Source organism: Mobula hypostoma, chromosome 19 (genome assembly GCF_963921235.1).
Source record: "Mobula hypostoma chromosome 19, sMobHyp1.1, whole genome shotgun sequence".
Classification (NCBI taxonomy): domain Eukaryota; kingdom Metazoa; phylum Chordata; class Chondrichthyes; order Myliobatiformes; family Myliobatidae; genus Mobula; species Mobula hypostoma.
Genome location: NC_086115.1, coordinates 23,507,572 through 23,531,416, shown reverse-complemented (window position 1 = coordinate 23,531,416; position 23,845 = coordinate 23,507,572). Strand labels below are relative to the sequence as shown.

Below are 23,845 nucleotides of genomic sequence, written 5' to 3'. Positions count from 1 at the left end.
TCTTTACTGGTTTGCTGGCCCGACATCTGAACACAGATGCCCTTTATTATATGTCCACGTTGTGGACCTTCAAGTACAGAATGAAGTGAGCAGAGTGGAGGACTAGACACAGCATGAAATGCATTACCTCACACTCTACTGGGTTAAATTTAGTTTGTTACTTCCTGCCAAATGATCTATCTTTTCCTAGAGTCATAACCTTTCCTTCACTGTCAAGTGCATGGTCAATTTTTGAATTCCCTAGAAACTCCTTTATCATTCCCAGTTTATTACTGACTATAGACTCAGACTGATCTGTGTTTTAAAACCACCAGCCACCTGGGCCATGGTACTTGCTCCATTGTGGATACTAACTCTTAGCCCCGGCATGTTCCAGATCAGCACAGGGCACTCACAAGTGAATCTCTGGCCCGCACTCATTTTTATAAAGTAACAATATTATTACAAAAGAAATCTCAATTCACATTTAAAATCCCAAAATAAGATGAATGAAAATTGAAATTTTATCTTCAATTTTTTTCAAACTTCCAAAAGCAAAGGATATCTAGTTACTGCCTGTTATGGCACTGGCATTTAGGGCAGCAATGAAGGTACTCCATCTCTGTCCTTGGCCATCTTCTGTATTGTGCCTCTGGTGTGGTTCAGGGTCCTCATCTCTGCCTCTACAGTACGGCACCAAGTTGTCCCTGGTCTCCTGTGTTTTCTCCGCCCTTAAAGGGTCCAATGAGTGCTGTCTTGATGATGGAATTAACCTCTCTTCCCATCACGTGCCCAATCCATCTCCAATGATTACTCATGATGAATGTGACCATGTTCACTTGGAGGCACTGAAGGAGCAGGGTGTTGTTAGAGATCTTCCTTGGCCAGAAAATATGGTGAATCTTCCAGAGGCTCATGGTGTGGAATGACAACAGCTTGGTTAGGTTGTTTTCTGTTAAACAGATGGGGATTGTCAGCCGTGGTTGGCAGCTCATCCAGGAGAAGACAAACTCTAATCTCAAACCTCCGCTGCTTAGTGACCATACCCACTCATGGGGAAGGCTTCAGGAGTAAACTCCGAGGAAAAAATCTGGAGCTGGACTCCTTCAGGCAGTCCTACATTGAGTTCAACACTGACTGGCAACTCCTGCAATGCTGCAGGTACCAAACTGTATCGGGCTCTGCCATTCCTTTGGGTTCATCAGATGTGTGGAGAAGGGGAGCTTGCTACATGGGCAACAGCTTGCTCTCTATATTGTACTGCCCAGGCTTGCATATCCAGACAGCTAGAATACAACATCCATGGTTGACCCTGACTGACAAAGGCCTCAATATCTGTCGTGTGCCAGCATTCTGACCCGTACAAGAGAGTGAACAGAACACAGCTCTGGTACAGCTTCGCCTCGGTGTGGGCATTGTCCTTTAGTGATTTAATTGCAGCAACAATCTCTTCTTTCCTCGGTGGATCTGTGTTGATGTTGAGGTCCTCTGCTGCTATTGTATGTCAGGTTCTTCGTCTGGTGCAGGTCTATTCAATAATTCCCCCAAATACTCTGTCCACCCGGCTTCATGCTCTTTCTCAGTTGTTAAAAGCAGACTGTTCTCATCTCTTCCAGGATGACTGGATCTAGCCTGAAGCTTTCCACATACCAGTTTTGAAATCTTGTACAATGTGTATTTCTCTGGTCACCTCGACTGGCTGCTTCTTCCACCTGCACTGCAAGGTCTTCTATGTAGACTCTCTTACCCTTTCTTGCAACTCTCTTTTTAGCTTCAGTGTATGCTTGTTAAAGTCTCACCTTAATTTGTGTTGACTTTGCATTTAGCACTTCCTTCTTAATTTTCCATCTTTCTTCTAAGGCTGTCCATGTTTCCTGCTGTATCCATTCTTTGTTCTTCTTTCCAGCTCTGTATCCTAGACAAGCCTCACTGCTCTCCTTAAAGACTAAAGCAATCCGTTTCTACATTGTGTCGATCTTGTCTACTGACACATTGTCTCAAGGTCTTGCAAGGCCTGGAATCTGTTCTGAAGCTGGATGGTGAAGACACTGGTGTCCTTGAGCTTCTCAACATCAAAACATCTTTGTACACATGTTCTTGTCCCAGTGCTTCTCAGCTTGAGTTTCATCATTGCTAGAACAAAGTAGTGACCACTTCCTGTATAGACTCCTCTCTTCATCTTTACATCCTCCATATACCATTGATCATTAAATGGTCAATCAGGTTCTGGTTGTGTCCATTGCGTGAGAAGCAGGTCAGTTTGTGGATTTCACAGTCCGGAAAGAGGGTCCCTCCTGTGACCAGATTGTTCATGGCACAGAAATCCACCAGTCTTTCACCACTGTATTCATTGTTCCACATCCGTGCGTGCCCATGACCCTTGTGAAGTGCGAGTTGTTATTTCCCACTCTGGTGTTTAGCTCTCCCATGACAATGATTATGTCATAGCATGGGGTTAACTCTACCTCTGATTGCAGCTGTTCATAGAAAACGTCCTTTTCTTCAATGTCACTATCGTTAGTCGGAGCACAGCACTGGATTACAGTCGTGTTCACTTGTTTCCCTTTCAGCCTGACTCTCATCTGCCTCCCGTTGATTCGTTTCCACTCCAGCAAGAACTCCTTAATGCCTTTCTTCAAATTGACAGCTTCACCATCACGATGCTGACCATCTTCCCTTCCTGAGTATAAAACTGTTTCACCAGTTGCTGCCTTCAGTCTGCCAGACCCTGTCCATCTGCTTTCACTGACACCCAGTATGTGTAGGTTGTAATAACATATTTCTGCTAGCTTGCCAGTGTTGTATATGGTTCATATATTTCAGAAAACAAATTTGGTCTTGGTCTTGGCGGTGTTCAGGGCTTCCTTCATTGTGCTAGTAGCTTCCTCTCGGTTTTCACCACTGTTAGTCATACAAATCTCGGGTGAAGACTCAGGAATACCATTGCACAGAGATATAGGATTCTTCACTGCTGTTCCACTGTATTATTTTTGACCAGTCAAGGTTGTTAGCCCTGAGCTGAACCCCCAAACCTGGAGGACTGGTGGACCACTCTTCATCTGGAATCTACCCTTTGACCTGTGTGGCGTTGTCACTCTACCGAGAGTCAAAGCACAAGGCCTTGACTCCAGCCAACATAGCTCTCTGGGTCATTGAGACACATAAACCTCCAAACCCTATGACAAAGTTGTGGTCCTCTTGGAGGCAAAAGTGATAGGAAGCAGATACAACTAGTGTTTAAGAGGTACTTGGACTTGGCTCGGGGCAAATGCAGGCAAATAGGATCTTTGAGGATAGGCATCATAGTCATCATGGATGAGGTTGGTAGAAAGGGCTGATTTCTATGCTGTTTGATTCTATAAACTGGTCTTCCTGAGGCATGTCTAGCACTATTCTAGATTTTTGACAGACTTTATGATAGCACTAAGCTATTACGTGCTTTACTCAAAGAGCTTTTTTAAAAAAAGGAGCTTGGGCAAACACCAGGTTATAGCATGCAAGTTAGGCAAGAAGAGTTTAAAAGCAATCATTTTTTAGTTCATGATGTGACACCTATATTGATTCCAGAGCACCAAACTATGCATGGGAGCTGCAATTGTCCTGAAATAGATGATGGTTGGATAAAAAAAAACAATTATATTTGCATCACACAAATTGACAAGGCGCAAAAGGAATTATGCTGGAAATGAGAAAGTGGGATTAGAGATTATCTTCGGAGGAAAAAGATTTAAAAAGTTCTGTCGGGTGCAATTTTTACTTTATTAGCAATTCTTAGTCCTAAATTGGCAATGCAGAGTATGGCTGCATTACAACTGTGGTGAAGATCTGCTTTTTTAAAGCAATATGGTTATACAATCTTATATCAAATTACAAAGGAAAATGCAATTGCAGATCTATTGTCAAGGTTATGAGGTCAGAATTCAGATGTAGAAAAGTGAAAGCATGATCCTCATTTGAAAATGCCCTAAGATGAATTCTTTAGTTTAAGATATCTGAGAAAACATGAAAGCATATCAATCCAGAGTTTGTGCATTTAATGTTATTTCCAGCACACAAGTGTAAAGGAGAATGAAATAATTGTTAATCCAGATCTGATGCAGCACAAAAAACCTCAGTAAGATAAAGAACAGAATAGAATTTAAAAAAACACAACAAATATAAATGCCTAAGTTAGCTCATATCATTTGACATAGATAGATCGTATGTCCATAAAGTGATGCTAGACACAGGAGTGTTTGTACATAAGGTGACTGACAGGAAATGATAAAGTAATGGTGGCTAAGGAGGAATGGTTAATGGGTAGAGGTGTTGATCAGCCTTACTGTTTGGGGAAAATAGCCGTTTTTGAGTCTGGTGGTCCTGGAGGGGATGCTACGTAGCCTCCTCTCTGATGAAACTTCTTTCAAAGGAAAATCTAAATCGGACAAATGCTCAGATAAGGGTACATGACCATGCAGTTACTTTCAGTGGAGACACAGAGTTTTACCTTAGGTTTGGTAAAGACACACGTGGGAAGAGCTTAATATTGAGTACTATCAATACCATTCTGTCATTGTGAGCATTAATCCAACAGTCAGAAGTTCTGTTTATTAGCCAGGGTTATATTAAAATCATGAATAATCCCAAATAGATGAACATAGTGTCAGTCAAGATAACAGAGTCAAGCCAATGAAGCTTGCTGTGCAGAGATGAAAATGGTCAATAAGTTCTCCCCAAAATATCATTGATATTGATAACAAAACTGATTAACATACAAAGGGAACTGATAACTTTTTAATATTCATAGATGGTCACTGGAAATAGATTGAAATGGGCCCAGTACTACAACAGAAAGCACCACTGAACAACTGGGATTTACCTAAACATTTCTCCTCTTATTTCCGATTTTCATAAGTGATTTCTTTACACTGCAGCTTTTAGCACTGCTCCAGTATTTCATTTCCAGATGTCAAATATGCTAGGTGGTGTTAACACAAACTCAATAGTTGACTTGTTTCTCTGCATGACTTCAGTCACAATTTCATTTCTGCCTCAGCTATCTCCACTCCACAAATAAACACTATTATGGTAGGAGTTGTCAAAGCATTTGTAACTCAGCGGGAGTAAACTTGTTAATGCAAGTTACACAAGGAAAGTTTGAAAGTAAATCTTTGGTAATCACAATATAATGTGTGCATTGACTGTAACGCAGAATGCTTCAGAAAGAAAAACATCTATTAATTTTGGTCTCATTCTAAAATTTGGATTTCATAAGACCGTAAGATATAGAAGCAGAGACAGACCATTTGGCCCATCAAGTCTTCTGTACCATTCAATCATGTCCAATTTATCATCCCTCTCAACCTGCCTTCAAGTTTATTTCTATTTAACTGTATACTGCCTAATGATCCAACATTTCTCTGGACCAAGGTGCACTATACAATACATATACAGTTAAAGTCAGAAGTTTACATACAGCTTAGCCAAATACATTTAAACTCAGTCTTTCCACGATTCCTGATACTTAATCCTAGAAAACATTCCCTGTCTTAGGCCAGTTAGGATCACTACTTTGTTTTAAGAACGTGAAATGTCAGAATAATAGTAGAAAGAATAATTTATTTCAGCTTTTATTTCTTTCATCACTTTCCCAGTGGGTCATAAGTTTACATACACTTTGTTAGTATTTGATAACATTGCCTTTAAATTGTTTAACTTGGGTCAAACGTTTTGGATAGCCTTCCACAAGCTTCTTACAATAAGTTGCTGGAATTTTGTTCCATTCCTCCAGGCAGAACTGGTGTAACTGAGTCAGGTTTGTAGGTGTCTCCTAGAGATGAACGTACTTTGGCGCGAAAAGTGCAAATCAATCCCAGAACAACAGCAAGATGCTGGAGGAAACAGGTAGACAAGTATCTATATCCACAGTAAAACGAGTCCTATATCAACATAATCTGAAAGGCTGCTCAGCAAGGAAGAAGCCACTGCTCCAAAACCGCCATAAAAAAGCCAGACTACAGTTTGCAAATGCACATGGGAACAAAGATGTTACTTTTTGGAGAAATGTCCTCTGTTCTGATGAAACAAGAATTGAACTGTTTGGCCATAATGACCATCGTTATTTGGAGGAAAAAGGATGAGGCTTGCAAGCTGAAGAACACCATCCCAACCGTGAAGCACGGGGGTGGCAGCATCATGTTGTGGGGCTGCTTTGCTGCAGGAGGGACTGGTTCACTTCAAAAAATAGATGGCATCATGAGGAAGGAAAATTATGTGGATATATTGAAACAACATCTCAAGACATCAGCCAGGAAGTTAAAGCTCGGTCGCAAATGGGTCTTCCAAATGGACAATGACCCCAAGCATTCCTCCAAAGTTGTGGCAAAATTGCTTAAGGACAACAAAGTCAAGGTATTGGAGTGGCCATCACCTGACCTCAATCCAATAGAAAACTTGTGGGCAGAACTGAAAAAGCGTGTGCGAGCAAGGAGGCCTACAAACCTGACTCAGTTACACCAGTTCTGTCTGGAGGAATGGAACAAAATTCCAGCAACTTACTGTGAGAAGCTTGTGGAAGCCTACCCAAAACGTTTGACCCAAGTTAAACAAATTAAAGGCAATGCTACCAAATACTAACGAAGTGTATGTAAACCCTCTGGGAAAGTGATGAAAAAAATAAAAGCTGAAATAAATCATTCTCTCAACTATTATTCTGACATTTCACATTCTTAAAATAAAGTAGTGATCCCAACTGACCTAAGACAGGGAATGTTTTTTAGGATTAAATGTCAGGAATTGTGAAAAGCTGAGTTTAAATGTATTTGGCTAAAGTGTATGTAAACTTCTGACTTCAACAGTAACTCACACACAACACATTACCGCAAATTTGTTAACAAATAATAAAATATATTCCAAAAGATAGACATTTCGCATAAGGTGTATTTATGACACAAGTTTAAAAGTAATCAGTATAATGCTACCAAAGCTTCATATGTGATGAGACATGGGTGGTGGCAGGGAGTTCAGTAATCTCACACCCTGAGGGAAGAAAATGTTTCCCATTCTAACATTGCTTGTCCTAATGCCTATGGTACTTCCTGCTTGATGGTAGGGGCTCAAAGAATTCATGGGATGAATAGCAGGGATCCTTGACAATGCTAAGGGCTCTGTGTACATAGCGCTCACTAGACACTAGAATACTACAGCACAGTACAGGCCCTTCGGCCTTCAATGTTGTGCCGACCCATATATTCCTTTAAAAAAAGTACTAAACGCACACTACCCCATAACCCTCTATTTTTCTTTCATCCATGTGCCTGTCCAAGAGACTCTTAAATACCCCTAATGTTTTAGCCTCCACCACCATCCCTGGCAAGTCATTACAGGCACCCACAACCCTCTGTGTAAAAAACTTATCCCTGATGTCTCCCCTAAACTTCCCTCCCTTAACTTTGTACATATGCCCTCTGGCGTCTGCTATTCGTGCCCTGGGAAACAGGTACTGGCTATCCACCCTATCTATGCCTCTCATAATCTTGTAGACCTCTATCAAGTCCCCTCTCATCCTTCTACGCTCCAAAGAGAAAAGTCCCAGCTCTGCTAACCTTGCCTCATAAGACTTGTTTTCCAATCCAGGCAACATCCTGGTAAGTCTCCTCTGCACCCTCTCCATAGCTTCCACATCCTTCCTATAATGAGGTGACCAGAAATGAACACAATGCTCTAAGTGTGGTCTTACCAGAGATTTGTAGAGTTGCAACATGACCTCTCTACTCTTGAACTCAATCCCCCTATTAATGAAGCCTAGCATCCCATAGGGCTTCTTAACTATCCTATCAATCTGTGCAGCAACCTTGAGGGATGTATGGATTTGAACCCCAAGGTCCCTCTGTTCATCCACACTCTTAAGTAACCGACCATTAACCCTGTACTCAGCCTTCTGGTTTATCCTTCCAAAATGCATCACTTCACACTTATCTGGATTGAACTCCATCTGCCACTTCTCTGCCCATCTCTGCATCCTGTCTATATCCTCTTGTAACCTTCAACAACCTACAGCTCCAGCTCCATCCACAACTCCTCCAATCTTCATGTCATCTGCAAACTTACTCACCTATCCTTCTGCCTCTTCATCCAGGTCATTTATAAAAATCACAAAGAGCAGGGGTCCCAGGACGGATCCTTGCGGCACTCCACTAGTCACCGACCTCTTCGCAAAATACTTTCCTTCCACTGCTACCCTCTGCTTTCTACCTGTAAGCCAATTTTTTATCCAAACAGCCAAGGTTCCACTGATCCCATGCCTCATGACTTTCTGGATGGGTCTGTCGTGGGGGACCTTGTCAAATGCCTTGCTAAAATCTGTGTAGACCACATCTACCGCCCTACCCTCATCAATTTATTTTGTTACCTCTTCAAAAAACTCAATTAGGCTCACGAGGCACGACCTTCCCTTTACAAAGCCATGCTGACTATCCTCGAGTAGACTATTCTTCTCCAAATGCTCGTCGATCCTATCCTTAAGAATCCTTTCCAATAGCTTGCAAGACTATGATGTAAGACTCACCGGTCTATAGTTCCCAGGATTCTCCCTATTACCTTTTTAAAACAAGGGAACTACATTTGCCATTCTCCAACCCTCCAGCACCTCTCTTGCAGCCAAAGAGGATTCAAAGATCATAGCTGCTGCTCCAGCGATCTTTTGTCTCACTTCCCACAGCAACCTGGGGTATATCACATCCGGCCCTGGGGACTTACCAATCTTGATGCCTTTAAGAAGATCCAACACTTCTTCCTTTATCTCCATATTGTCCAGCACACAGCAGAAAGCAGTTCTTCTTCTTTTTCTTGGAGTTTTTACGGCAGTTGGCATCCACATTGTTGCATTACTGCCATCTTCAGGATTTATTGTCCTTCATTGTCCATTCACTTTAAAGCCCTTTGTTGCTGCTGACCCATATACAATACTTCCATAGCCTAATCTTGATCTCATTAATGCTACATAAATATACTTCAGTGATGCAAAATCAGCACCCCATTCCAATCCAGCAAGACACCTCATGACATTTATCACATTTTTACATTTACTAACTACATATCTAACTCTCTCCAGGTTACGTCCATACAGATTCAAATTAAGTCCCTTGAACTTTTTCCTTGTAAAGAACATGGCTTTTGTCTTCACCACTGAAAATTCCCCACTGACACCCCACTTTGTCCCCCATGCTTCAACTTGATTAATTCCATCTTGCATTTTCGTAACTACATGTTCAATATTTCTCCCTCTTTTCCACAAAGCCCTGTCATCTGCAAACAATGACCTCCCCACGTTCGTTGGAATATTTACGAATATATCATTTATCAAAATGGAGAATAAAGTTGGACTCACTACACTCCCCTGAGGCGTCCCGTTTTCTACAACATACTGGCTTGATAGCTCTGATCCTATCGTCACCTGAATAGTTCTCCCATTTAATAAGTCCTTAACCCAATTGAACATTGCCCCCCCAATTCCCATTAAATGTTGCTTGATTAGGAGCCCCTCTTTCCATAACATATCATAAGCTTTCTCAACATCAAAAAAAACTGCAACCACTGTCTCTTTATTTACTTGAGATTTTCTTATTTTGTCCTCTGGACACAACACTGGATCCATATTATTCCTTCCTTTCCTGAACCCGCTTTGATACATAGCCACCATACCTCTACTTTCCAAGAAGTACACTAACCTCTCATTTATCATATGTTCCATAAGTTTACATACATGTGACGTCAAGGCAATTGGCCTGTAGTTTTCTGGCCTGCTGGCATCTTTCCTAGGTTTCCTTATTGGAATAATTATTGCCTCTTTCCAGCTCCCTGGTATTCTCCCTTCATCCCAGACTTCGTTACACAGAAGCAGTAGTTTCTCCAGACTTCCTTCACTCAAGTGTTTTATCATACTATAATATATTTCATCTTTACCTGGCGCAGTCTTTCCTGTTTTATCTAGTGCCTTTCTTAATTCTCCCATGCTGAAAGGGACATCTTGCACACCGTCAAGGTTAGTTTTCCTATATAAAGCCTCCATATTTTCAGTTTTTGTTCTCTCTCTACCTCTTCTTCACTTCTCAGACAAATTATCAGAACTATCTACCATAACAAAAGTGTTTGCCAACAACTCTGCCTTTTCCTTATTTGTTACTGCAGTCACACTTCCATCAACCAGAACTGGATACCTCCACTCTCTCCTGTCCCCTCCCATCCTTTTTATCATTCCCCACACCTCTCCTACTTGAGTTGTGTTTCTGATTGAATCACAATTCTTTCTCCAGTGCGTTCTTTTAACATGTCTTATTGTCCTCCTTACTACTGCCTGAGCTTGTTTGTACTGAATCATATGTTGGAAGTTATGAGTTCTTTTAACCAGCTTAAATGCCTTATTTCTATTTCTCATTGCTTCCTTACAATTATCATCCCACCATGGCATTATTCACTTCTTTATTCTTCCTTTACTTTTAGGAATGGATTCTAATGCAGCTGATATTATACCTTGTTTTAATATGCTGTCAAGTGTTTCTACGTCCGTTCCATCACTGACCTGACTTAGATATCTATCACTTTTTTCCAGAAATTTCTCCCAATTGGCTTTCTCAAGGATCCATCCCACCTGTATTCTCTGTGACCAATGAAGCAGAAATATTTATCTTGCACCAGATTGGGTAATGATCACTCTCTACAGTTCTTTCTTGGTACACTAACCAATCACACACTGATGCAATGGTGTTTGATACTAATGTAAGATCAAGCACAGATTCTTTACCTGTATTAACATCAATTCTAGTACTACTGCCATCATTTCGGCACACTAAATACTTCTCATCTAGCAACTCCTCTATTACCCAACCATTGATGTCTGTTCTATCACTTCCCCATAATATATTATGTCCATTAAAATCACCACACCAAACAACGTTACTACTATTCTGCCCTTCTATCTCCTCAAACTTGTTTAACTCTAGTCTTTTGCATGGATTATAATAATTCACAATCACCAACTCTTTCCTTTCAGCCCATAATTTTACTACCACATACTCTTGTTCACTTCTTATACCTAGTATTCTATAAGGAATACCTTGCTTTACATAAGGTGCACATCCTCCTCCCCGCTCTCTCCTGTCTCACCTTACTGCCTCATAACCATATAAAACAAAATCTAAATTAGATTTTAACCTGGATACACACAACATCTGGCTTTTCTCTCCTACTCGCTATAAACTGCTTGAAATCTTGTCCATTAGCAATCAGACTTCTCGCATTCCATTGAAGAAGTAGCATTATCAGTAATATCAACCCACACATACTGTCTCTTGACTTGACTGTACCCTGAGTTCATCGTTTACTTCTTCCCATTTTAATCCTATCAAACCCAAATGGTGCTCTGCAGCTTTCACAGTAATCTGAATCCTTTCAGTTTTAGATTTGATCTCATAAGTTGCGTTTACCACTCCTGCTATAAAGGTCACCAATTCCTTCTTCTCTATCCATGCATTCTTCTTATCTTGCCTTTCTTTAGCTGCCGCTTGCTCTTTGCTACACCCTCCCTCATTCATTTTCTTCTGTCCTGTTAACTTGACTGCCTCAGCATATGAGACTTTTTCCTTCACCCTTATCTGCTGCACCTCCACCTCTTTTTTCAACACTTCACATCCCCAGTACGCTACACTATGGTTACCTCCACAATCACAGCACTTTGGTCTCACTCCCTCTCCACATTTTCCGTATTCATGTTCCCCACCACACCTTGCACATCTTCTCTTTCCTTTGCACACTTTGGCCACATGCCCAAACTCCTGGCAATTGAAACACCTCATAGGTTTTGGTATATATTCTCTTACATTGTATCCTAGAAATCCAAAATATAATTCCTTTGGAGGCACCTTATCCTCAAATTCTACCAGAACAGTTTCAGTCTCCCTTTTCTCTACTCCCCTTGTCATTCTTTTCACACTCTTCACTGAACTATTCCTCACCCTCAAGTTCTTCACTAGCTCCTTCATATTAACACTGAGGGGAACCCCGGATATCACCCCCTTGCAACCATTGACCCTTTGAGCTCCAACTCTTACAACCCTGGACACTTTGACTTTCCCAACATTAGTCACCTTCATTGCCTTCTCCATCTGCTCTTCAGTTTTACATCCTATCAGCAGGTTTCCATCTCCTAAAATTCTCGCGTGGTTCACTTCCCCTACTTGTCCTCTAATGATTTTTGTTAGCTTAAGCGGATCGATTTTCTTTACTCCCTCTTCCCCCTCAAATCTTATCACTATATTTAGCAATTTTGCCCTCGGGCCCTTCTCCTCAACTTCTCTTCCCTCACTTTCCGATCCACCTACACTAGACCCACCTCCTTTCTTTCTCTTCCGACCCATCATCTTCCTGTTCTTAGTCCCTCTCCCCACCTCTTCCCACTCACACTCCGTGCGATTGCTGTCACCATCAGTCTCCCTCCCTGCCATCCCATCAGAGTTTGCAAGGGACCGTGTACGAATATCGTTCCGGACCTATACAGGCCGTCGGTCAATATTCCCACAGAATGTCCCCCACAACACCCCACAACCAGCAGCTAACTGGTAGCTCTGGCCCAGCAGCTGGATTTTCAGCAGTCGCCAGCAGCAGCAGAAAGCAGTTGACTGGGCAATCAAGATTCGAATAGCTCAGACTCAGCAGAAAGCAGCTGATTGGGCAATTGAGGTCAGGTGACCAAGCAGTTTGATTGGGCAATTGAGGTCAGGTGACCAAGCAGTTTGATTGGGCAATTGAAAATTTAAAAGCTCAAACAAATAAAAAGAGGGATAGCTCAAGCAGAGTGGCCAGTGAAGGAGTGGAGCTTTGACTTGAGAGGCTTCAGCGAGCAGAGGCTGAGGACCAGTTCTCGGTATTCTCAGGAGAGAGGGTGAGCAGTCAGATGTTGTCGTCCATGTGGGGACCAATGATATAGATTGGAGTAGGAATGATGTCCTGAGGGAGGAATATAGGGAGCTAGGAAAGAAGTTGAAAAGCAGGACCTCAAGGGTGGTAATCTTGGGATTGCTGCCTGTGCCATGAGACAGAGAGGGTAGCAACAGGAAGTTATGGCAGATGAATGTGTGGCTGAAGAGTTGGTGCAGGGGGCAAGAGTTCAGATTTCTGGATCATTGGGATCTCTTCTGGGGAAGGTCTGACCGGTACAAAAAGGATGGGCTGCACCTGAACTGGAAAGGGACCAACATCCTGGTGGGAAGGTTTGCTAGAGCTGTTGGGGAGGGTTTAAATTAGTTTGGCAGGGGGGTGGGAATAAGAATGTGAGTGCAGAGATTAGGGTAGAAGGACAAGGGCATGATGCTATGTGTTCTGAGTTGGTGAGGAAGGACAGGCAGGGGACAAAACATAAATGTAGCCAGTTAGTGGGGTTGAAATGTGTCTATTTCAATGCTTGGAGTATTAGGAATAAAGGGGATGAACTTAGAGCATGGATCAGTATGTGGAACTACAACATTGTGGCCATTACTGAAACTTGGCTGGAGGAAGGGCAGGATTGGCTGATGCAGCTACTGGGGTTTAGGTGTCTTAAAATGAATAGGATTGGAGGTAGAAAAGGGGAGGGGAGTAGCATTACAGGTCAGGGATAGTATCACGGCTATAGAAAGGGAGGATGCTGCAGAGGGAGTGTCCACTGAGTCGGTGTGGGTGGAAGTCAGAAATGGGAAGGGATCAATCACTGTGCTGGGAGTAGTCTATAGGCCCCCAAATAGCCCATGGGACACCGAGGAGCAGATAAGCAGGCAGATTTTAGAATAGTGCAGGAAATACAGGGTTGTAGTTATGGATGATTTCAACTTCCCTCATATTGACTGGCACCTCCTGACTGCAAGGGGGATAGATGGGGCTGAATTTGTCAGGTGTGTTCAAGAAGGATTCCTGACACAGTATGTGGACTGGCTGATGAGAGGAGAGGCCATACTGGATCTGTTCTATGTAATGAACCTGGTCAGGTGGCAGACCTCTTGGTGGGGGAGCATTTTGGTGAGAGTGACCACAACTCCCTTAGCTTCAGCATAGCTATGGAAAAGGATAAAAACAGACAAAATGGGAAAGTGCCTAACTGGGGAAGGGCTAACTATGAAGGGATGAGGCAGGAACTAGCGAGAATAAATTGGAAACAGATGTTCAAGGGTGAAAGTACAGAAGTAATGTGGAGGAAGTTTAAGGACCACTTATGCTGGGTTCAGGATGGGTTTGTCCCACTGAGACAGGGAAAAACTGGTAGGAAAAGGGAACCGTGGCTGACGAAACACATAAGGCAACTTGTCAAGCGGAAGAAGGAAGCACATGTTAGATTAAAGAAGCAGGAAGCAGGAGGGGCTCATGAGAAATATAGGGTAGCCAGGAAGGAGCTTAAGAAAGGACTTGGGGGAGTTCAAAGGGGCATGAGAAGGCCTTGGCATGTAGGATTAAAGAGAACCCCAAGGTGTTCTATGTGTATGTGAAGAACAGAAGGATGACAAGAATGAAGGTGGGGCCATTAAAGGATAAAGAAGGCAACATTTGCTTGGAGGTGGAAGGAAGTTGGGGAGGTCCTAAATGAATACTCTGCTTCAGTATTCACATGTGAAAAGGACCTTGATCAGGTTGAGGTTGAAATAGAACAGTGCTCCTGATAAATATCTGGTGGAAGAGATACTCTGATGATCCTCTCAGTATTCCTCGCTATCCTTTGTAGGGTCTTGCTGTCAGATGCCTTGCAATTCCCATACCAGACGGTGCTTAAACTGATCAAGGCACTCACAATGGTGGTCCTGTAAATACCGGTTAGAATGGGGGGAAGAGAGGAGCCTTCCTCGCCTCAACCTCCTCAGGAAGTAGAGATGCTGATGTGCTTGACTAAAGAGGTGGTGTTGAGGTCCCAGGTGATATCCTCTGTTACGTGCATTCCCAGAAACTTGGTGCTGTTGGCTCTCTCCATGGAGAAGCCATTAATGTGCAGTGGTCAGCATGCACCTTCCTAAAGTCCACAGTCATCTCTTTAGTTTTGCCCATGTTGAGACTCAAGTTGTTGTTTGCACCATTCTAACAGCTTCCTCCTCTGGTCCTGTTTTCCTCTTTCTGTAGCTGCCTTGACATTGTTGCTGATGAGGCCAGCCACTGTTGTGTCATTAGCAAACTTCTCCTCATAACCTTTGATGCCCTTACTAACCAATAACCTATCAATCTCTGCCTTAAATATACCCAATGACTTGGCCTCCACAGTCACCTGTAGCAATAAATTCCACAGATTCACCACGCTCTGGCTAAAGGGAGGTCCTTCTATTCTGAGACTCCCCTACTGTAGAAAACATCCTCTCTGTATCATTCAAAAAGATTCACTGGAATATTTCTCATCAGCTTTTACTGGGTAATAAACCATCAGGGCCTAACAGGATCTATCCAAGTATGCTAAGAGAAACAATGGGATTGATTGGAGTTTTTGCATCATCATTAGACAGTGATGAGGTACCAGAAGTCTAGAGAATAGCTAGTACCTTTATTCAAAAAAGACATTAGGGATAATCTTGGAAACTACAGGCCAGTGAGGATAACATCAGTGCTGGAGAAGGTTCTGAAGGGCAGGATTTATGTTCACTTGGAAAGGTAGAGACTGAGTAGGAGGATTCAGCATGGTTTATTGTGTAGGAAATATTTCACAAAACTAAATGAGTTTTTGAGAAGGAAACTAAGAAAGTTATGGAGATATCATGCTTCCTATTGACTTCAGTAATGCTTTTGACTGGCTTGCCTTTTGTCAGAATTTGATGAGGATGCCCCAGAGGCGCCATCTCAGCATTATCTGGCCAAGTCCTTACCACTGTCCAGACTCTGTCAGCTAACTCAAGAGTGCAGAGAGAAGGCAAGGTCTGATCCAGTTAAGTGTGTCAGTGTAAAGCAGTTCTAGACAGAGGTCTGTGTCTGACCAAATTTGGCCAATATTAGCCAAATCTGCCTAGTCTACTGTGACAGTGCCTCTTTAGCCCATGGCCTGCAAGGCATGGAGGTAAAGTTGCACATTATTTGAACTTGGACCAACATTGCCCTATCTTCATCCTTATTGGGTTTAAATATTGGGATTTGCTTCCTTGAAGACCTGCACTGTGGATGTCCTTTTCCTAGCAGAGGTCAAGAAAGCAATTCACCACCACTTCCTCAAGGAAAGTCAGATAAAAGCAATGTCTTTGATTGCAATATCCATAGCCCCAAAGTCAATTTAAAGCAAAAGATCAGCTGTCATCTTCCAGTTAGTACTTGCCACCTCAATATGAATATTCATAGCATGCCATTGCATGGAAGGGGGTATGCTTTTTTGATTACTTAATGAATGGCAGCAAAATTCATAAAATATAATAATATAGCGACCCTGCTGGTGGCTTAGTGGCATCAGTGTTGGACTTCGAGATGAAAGGTCCCGAGTTTGAATCCAGCCTGCTCCCCTGCACGCTTTCCATCTGTGCTGGGTTACGAGCTGGTGATCTCTTTGGAAACTCACCCGGCAGAAGGCAATGGCAAACCACTGCTGTAACTTGCCTCGTACACGGTTCCCCACTACATCAGAGAGGCGTGGAGGGAAATCGTTCACTAACTGGATAAACTCCAAATGTGACGTACCTTTCCTATAATAATATAATGTTATTATATATTAAAAAATATTGGCATAATAATTATTTTGATTGATTTAAGAATAAAAATGGTGTTGCAGTAATTATTTATTGGTCAATCTGCAAGTTTTAGTTTAATGTATTGCACATTCTTAAATCCTACATCAAATTTATTCTATGTCCCAGAAATCCAAATTTAATTGTTTACTTTTTATGCAAGGTTTAATGATTTGTTTAATTTACCGCTCATTCTTCAAAAACAGGTCTTCGTTTTGTTCATCCTTTTAATGTGCAACTTCTTCTCTTACACTTTAATTAACACACAAGTTATACTTTTGTACTTAATTTATTCCAGGTTCTGTAATGTTTAGTTTAACGTTGCATTATTTTCTTACTTAGTTTAAATTATTGCTCACTCATTAATGCTTAACTTTAATTAATATCCTTTAATTAGCTTCTAATTTAAATTGTTGCTTGTTGCATAATGCTTAGAGTGATTTACAAGTCATTCTAAAATATGCAGTTAATTTATTGTTTATTCATTCATGAAGGAGGCTGATCATTAAAAATGAAAAATATATTCCTAAAAAGTAATCCATTAAACACAAATATTTGGATGGCCAATTGGGAGAACTCAACAGCTGATACATTTTCCATTCATTAAGAAAGAAAGTGAGATAATGGATAAAGACAAATTTTTCAAAAGGTATGTAGTGTTTTCTGTTAATTTGGTTCAGAAGTGTAACAATTTCTTGATTACATGATGTGAGAAAATCATTTGCGTTGTGTTGAAAACAGGACGTGGTAATGCCAAATATTGAAGACAAATTGAACTGAGGGTTCTTGATGGATAAAGTTACAGACACTTCCTTTCAGTCATGATTTATTTCTTCTATTCTGACTTTGAAGATCATTTTTGTAAGATGGTTAGCAAGCTATATGGTTTCACCTAATTTAAAAAGATCAGATTATAAATGCAGAATATTTAAGAGAAGTTTGGATAGGGACACGGATGGCAGAGATATGGTCCAGGTGTAGGTTGATGGACTAGGCAGTTTAAATGGTTCAGTATGGACTAGATGGGCCAAAGGATCTGTTTCTGTCTTGTAATTTTCTGTGACTCTATGAAACCTAAAATTGCAATCAATCAGAATTGCACGTCCATAATAGCTGTGAGTTTCTGTGCCAATAACATTGCATACATGATTCTAGAGATTACTGCAAGCAAAGTAGTTTTGCTGATTACAAAACTATCAGCAAGCAATTCTCAATTTTTTTTATGGTCACCTAAATGACTCGTCATTGTGTGCAGGTTATGTTGGCCCTGGAAGTGTGGTGATACTTGAAGTTGCCCAGCACAATCCTTGCTGATTTGATGGAACACGGCTTATTTCACTGAATGTTTTGATGTAAACATGACAAATAAAGCTAATCTTCTTTAAAAGACGAGTTTGAGATGCCTTTTGAAGGGTCCACGTATTACTGGGTCAGTGAAGCTTTAAACAGACCACCCATGTGCACTTTCTCAATTGTCTGGACTACTCCTACCTCTGACCACCATTTAGTGAAATCCAAAGGAGATTTGTAACTATCCAATTCCCTTATCTTCATCACACTAAATGCCTTTACACATCAACAATCCACTAGTGACAGAAAATTTCAATTCACTCTTGGTCTGGAGAATGTTCCAGCTTTCAGCTGGGTAATATGTGTTTTCTGAGAGCACACCTGCATAGTTCAGGTTGAATTCTAAGATATAAAACAGAAAACAGATCAGTTGGCATCTGTGGAAATGGGGGCAGTTAACATTTCATGTCTATCATTGGAAGTAGGAAAAGTTAGAACATGCACACTTTTAGTTTCATCAAGGGAGTGATGGAGAGAACAGAGGGAATGTCTGTGATAGAACTTAAGAATTTGAATCAGGAGAAAGAGAGCCCTACCATTTATCAGGCTACTGTCTGTTTTTCTTTTACTTCAACTCCATTTTCCTTTACTCTGTCACTATCCAGCAACCTACTGATAACTATTTATTTAAATGACCATGTCTGAGCCTCCAAGCTTTCTGGGTTAAATAATTCTAGTTTCACTGCCCACTGTGTGAAGAAGATTCTTACCTTTATCCTAAATGGCCCACCACCCAGGACTTGCCTCTCTTCATTACTTACATCAGGGAGGAGGTACAAGATCCCGAAGAGATGCACATAATGGTTTGGAAACAGATTCTTCCCCTCCCACATCATATTTCTGAACGGACAATGAGCCCATGAACACTATCTTACTATTTTTGCTCTCTATTTGCTCTACTTATTTATTTGAAAACATATTTCTTATCGTAATACACTGCTGCTACGAAAGACAAAATTTCATAACAGACTACTACTACTACAACATCGACTCAGGCCTAGGGGGCTGGTGTCGAGCAAAAACGTAACATACGTAACATATCATAACAGAGGTCAGTGATAGTAAGCATGAATAACACAGATAGTACTGGGGTCATCTGAGAGGGGGGCAGGGAAGATGCATCAACTGCAGTTGATTCTTCTGAAGAAAGTGTAAGTAGAGGGAGATAAAGGAGAAGGGAGGAGATAGAATAGCGGATCAGCCTGTGTTTACAGAATGCAGCAATTACTGGAGAATTGAAATAAAAGAGAAATTAGATATACTGTAGCAGCATCCATGGAGAGAGAAAAACTGAGATAACATTACATTTTAACATCTTTATATCAGAACTGGCAAGCTCAAATAAGAAACTGAAAAGGCCAGTTACCTGAAAGTATTGAATTCAGCGTTAAACAAAGGTCATAACATGCCAAGGTGGAAGATGAGACACTGTTCCTGGAGTGTTTCTTAGGCTTCCATGGAGCAGTGCAACTGGCAACAGGCAGAGTGGGAGTGGGTGCAAGATTCAATGTTTAGAATCACCCTTGCAGAGTGAACACCACATGTCTCTCTAGGTCTACATACTGTTGGGGTATATAGCAAATATTAATTTCTAAGGCAATCAGTCTTCAAATTTCAGTGAGGATGGTAGATTGAATTTGAAATACAGCTTTGAACAATAGTTTACCTGGAGCTGCGCAGGGTTGATTGCAAACCAGGAAACACACATTCACCAGGGACACTGGAGGTCTCCCTGCTTTCCCACCTTCCCCAGAAGGAGCATTCCACTATCCTGTCTGGCATCGCCACTGCTCTAATTGTGCAATAAGAAGGAAAGAAAGAATAAATAACAAAAAATTGCCTACTTGAGCATGCCCGTTTGATGCCTGCTGTAGTTTCCCCTATCAGAATTTGCATGTGAACCCATCTCCAGGGAGTTGGGTTCTACACACTTCGGCATAGAGATACGTCTGAGTTGTGCTTGAAGCTAAAGGTGCATTAGGTGCTCCTATGTCTTATGGTCTTATGGTAAATGGAATTGAAGGATTCATCAAAAGAATTTCAGTAAATATGTGAGCTGTCACTCTTGTGACCCTGCATCCAAGTTCATGGGGTATGATTCCTGGCTTTTGACACAGACATTTGTTTCTGCTGTCTTTGTAGGGTTTGTTAGGCAAATCTTTACACACCCATTCCACACAGCTTCTCCTTATCGCTCTCTCTCTCAAGATCTCCAGTGCAGTGTGGGAATAGTATCAAGTGCAGTCCTGCCGTTCTTCAATATTCCTAGGTAGCCTCAGATGCAGGAGATCAAAGTCAAAGTAAATTTATAACCAAAGTATAGATATGTTACCATATACTACCTTGGGATTTATTTTCATGCAGGCATTTGCAGGAAAATAAAGAAACAAAATAGAATCTACAAAAATTATTATTGTGTATATTATTAGTAGTTAAGTCTACACAGTGCTAAGTGTTTTTTTAAAATGCTGCTACTGTACGGAAGAGTTTCCTACTAGGGATCAATAAAGTATTTATTATTATTATTATTATTATTAAACATAGACTGACAAACAACTAATGTGCAAAAAAAAAAGACACATCTATAGAAGTTTGTCAAAGTTTTAGGTGTCATGCCGAATTTTTGCAAACTTCTAAGGAAGTAGAGGCTGCACTGTGCTTTCTTCACAATTGCACTTAGGTGCTGTGCCCAGGACAGATCCTCTGAAATAATAACACTGAGGAATTTAAAGTTCCTGCCCTCTCCACGCTGGATCCTCAGATGAGGACTGGCTCATGGACCTCTGGTTTCCTCCTCCTGGAGTCAATAATCATCTCCTTGGTCTTGCTGACTTTGAGTCGAGGTTGTTGTTGTGGCACCACTCAACCAGATCTTCAACCTCACTCTTTGTGCTGATTTGCCACCACTTCTGAATTGGTCAATGACAGTAGTGTCATCAGCAAACTTGAATATGGCATTGGAGCTGTGCTTAGCCTCACGGTCATGAATGTAAAGTGAGTAGAGCATGGCATGAAGCACACAGACTTGTAGCGCAGCTGTGCTGATGGAGTGTGTGGAGATGTTGCCAATCCAAATTGACTGGGGCCTGCAAGAGAGGAAATCGAGGAAGCAATTGTACAAGGAGGTATTGAGGTCAAGGTCTTGATGTTTCTTGATTAGTTTTGTTGGGATGATTTTATTGAATGCTGAGCCGCAGTTGATAAGCAGCACGCTTATATATGCATCTCTGCTGTCCAGATGTTCCAGGGATGAGTGAAGAACCAATGAAATGGCATGAGCTGCGGGCCTGTTGTGCCATTAGATAATCCAATTGCAAACAAGAGAAAATCTGCAGATGCTGGAAATCCAAAGCAACACACACAAAATGCTGGAGGAACTCAGCAGAACAGGTAGCATGTATAGAAAAAAGTACAGCCCACATTTCGGGCTGAGACCCTTCGGCAGGACTGTTGAAGGGTCTCGGCCCCAGACATTGACTGTACTTTCTTCTATTGATGCTGCCTGACCTGCTGAGTCCTTCCAGCAATTGGTGTGTGATGCTGTTAGACAAACTGGAGTAGATCCAAGTTACTTTTCAGACAGGAGTTGGTAGGTTCCATCACCAACCTCTCGAGCCACTTCATTATAGTGGAGGTAAGATCTACTGGATGCGTCACTGAGGCAGGTTATACATCCTCCTTAGGCACCGGTATAATTGAAGCCTGCTTGAAACAAATGGGTACCTCGGACCGCTGAAGTGAGAGGTTAAAGATGTCAGTGAACACTCCAGCCAGTTGATCTGCGCAGGCCTTTAGTACTTGTCCAGGTACCCCGCCTGAGCCAGATGCTTTCCATGAGTTCACCCTCCTGAAGGGTACTCCCGCATTTGCCTCAGAGACTGAAATCACAGCGTCATCGAGGGCTGTGGGAGTTTGTGATGATTCCTCCATGTTTTGACAGTCAAAGAGAACATAAAAGGCATTGAGCTCATCTGGGAGTGAAGCCTTGTTGTCATTCACATGGCTTGGTTTCTCTTTGTAAGAATGTCAAGCATTCCTCAGTGATTCAAATTTGGTCCAGAGTTGCCACTTTGCGCATGAGATGGCTTTCCAGAGATTGTACCTGGGCCTCCTGTATCTCCCGCTGATGTGTGCATGCGTTCGACAATTTTCATGCAGTCAGTTCAAAGTGCGCATGCTGGGACTATGGAAAACAACGTGTGCAGGTTAACTATATATCCAGATCATTGTGTCAGTTTTCACAAGCTATCTCATTTAACCCCCTAGGACCTAAAGCTTAAAGAATCCAGATCCTTTATTCCTTGGCAACTAATGTTGGAGCTGTTTAAATAAAGATGTGAAAGACACAAGGTCTGTTCTGCATTGCAAAGCCACTTCTTTTAAAAACATTTGTTTCACTAATAGCTTCTTAGTGGAGTCAGGATGATGGTTTCTTGAGGGTATTCAGCTTGAATCATTGGGATGTTGAGAGGCAGTCTTAAGGTTCTCCATTTTCAGTTTGTTTCTCTTTCAATTTTTAACTGAAAGGTCATTCCCCTTCTGTGTAAGTAATTCCAAATAGACTCTATTTTAGTAAATACCACAGACACAAGCATCTGAAATCTCAGCAATCCCTCCGGCAAATCTTTTAAATTTAGTGAAAGGTTATGAAGGTTTTTACTTGGTGCTGCTCTGAAATTAAATATTAATATAATCAAAGCAAAATGCTGGATTGTTGACATTTTAGCTTCTACTCACAAGCAAAACAAGTTCTTTAATTATATCAAATACCAATGGATATGGATCATTGTCAGCCTGCAGAATTAGTTTAAGGCAGGCTGTTACACTGGTGCCAGAGGCTTGTAGTTAATGGGTTTTGCTATACTTAAGGTGGAGAGAGATTTTGATAGGAGGTCACAACCTCTGCCATTAACTCTAATCAGGCTAACCATCACAGAACTGAGTTGTCAATCACAGAACTGAGGACATTGCCATCTTTTAAAGTTCTGACTAGCCAGCCACTGGTTGATTAGAAAGACATAGTTCAAAGCATTGGTGTAATGTAGTGATGCAACGATATACCACAGAGCAATAAATAGGCATCTGTTAGTCTCGTGACACCATGGATTTGCGCCTTGGAAGGTTTCCAGGGCACAGGCCTGGGCAAGGTTGTATGGAAGACCGGCAGACTCTATATTTTCCTCTTCTTTCCCTTTTGGATGTTTCTGTTCAGTGAAACGTGGTAGAAATAGGGTAATGATGTTGCTGTAAGTCCCAACTGTGTACGTTTTCTAAAAGATTCGAATATGGCTGTCAGATTTACAGAACTATTCTTGCTTCTTCATTTAATTACTAAGAAACAATACAGTTCTACTGAAACCATATGTTCCACTTTTACAACTCATTGCTGGTATTGATGCCAATATGTTCATGGTAGGGCTGGTCAGTATTTCAAAGCTGAAGAACCCAGTGAAGTAATTGATCCACCATCTGCCCTACGATGGTGAAATATTCTGAAATATTCAGGTTCAGATTAACTTATTCATCACACGCATGTTGAAGCATGCATTGAGATGCAGTGCTTCCATTAGTAGCCAAACTGATGACATGGTGGGGGCAGCCTGCATGTGTCACCGTACATTCCAGCAGTAACAGAGTACACCTGCAATGTTCAGCAATGAAGCACAAAACAACAACAGTAAAACATACCCCTTTCCTCCCTCCTACCCATCCGCTCACACACAAAGAGAGGCCTCCAACCTTCAGGCCCTAACTGGACTCACACACTTGCAGACAGCAGGCCTCCAACTTCCAGACATACTGACTCAAGGGCTTTGACCATTTGGGCCTCG

General features: G+C 41.6%; 1 protein-coding gene and 1 long non-coding RNA gene across 4 annotated transcripts in view; one reads left to right on the top strand and one right to left on the bottom strand.

Annotated features, from left to right (window-relative positions):
* Positions 1 to 23,845, bottom strand: part of LOC134358902 (catenin alpha-3-like) — an 812,224-nt gene that overhangs the window by 234,612 nt on the left and 553,767 nt on the right. The gene's annotated exons all lie outside the window — the stretch shown is intronic.
* Positions 12,785 to 18,022, top strand: LOC134358904 (uncharacterized). Its single transcript, XR_010020975.1, has 3 exons — positions 12,785 to 12,895; positions 17,159 to 17,313; positions 17,920 to 18,022. It is a non-coding gene; the product is annotated as an uncharacterized LOC134358904 (long non-coding RNA).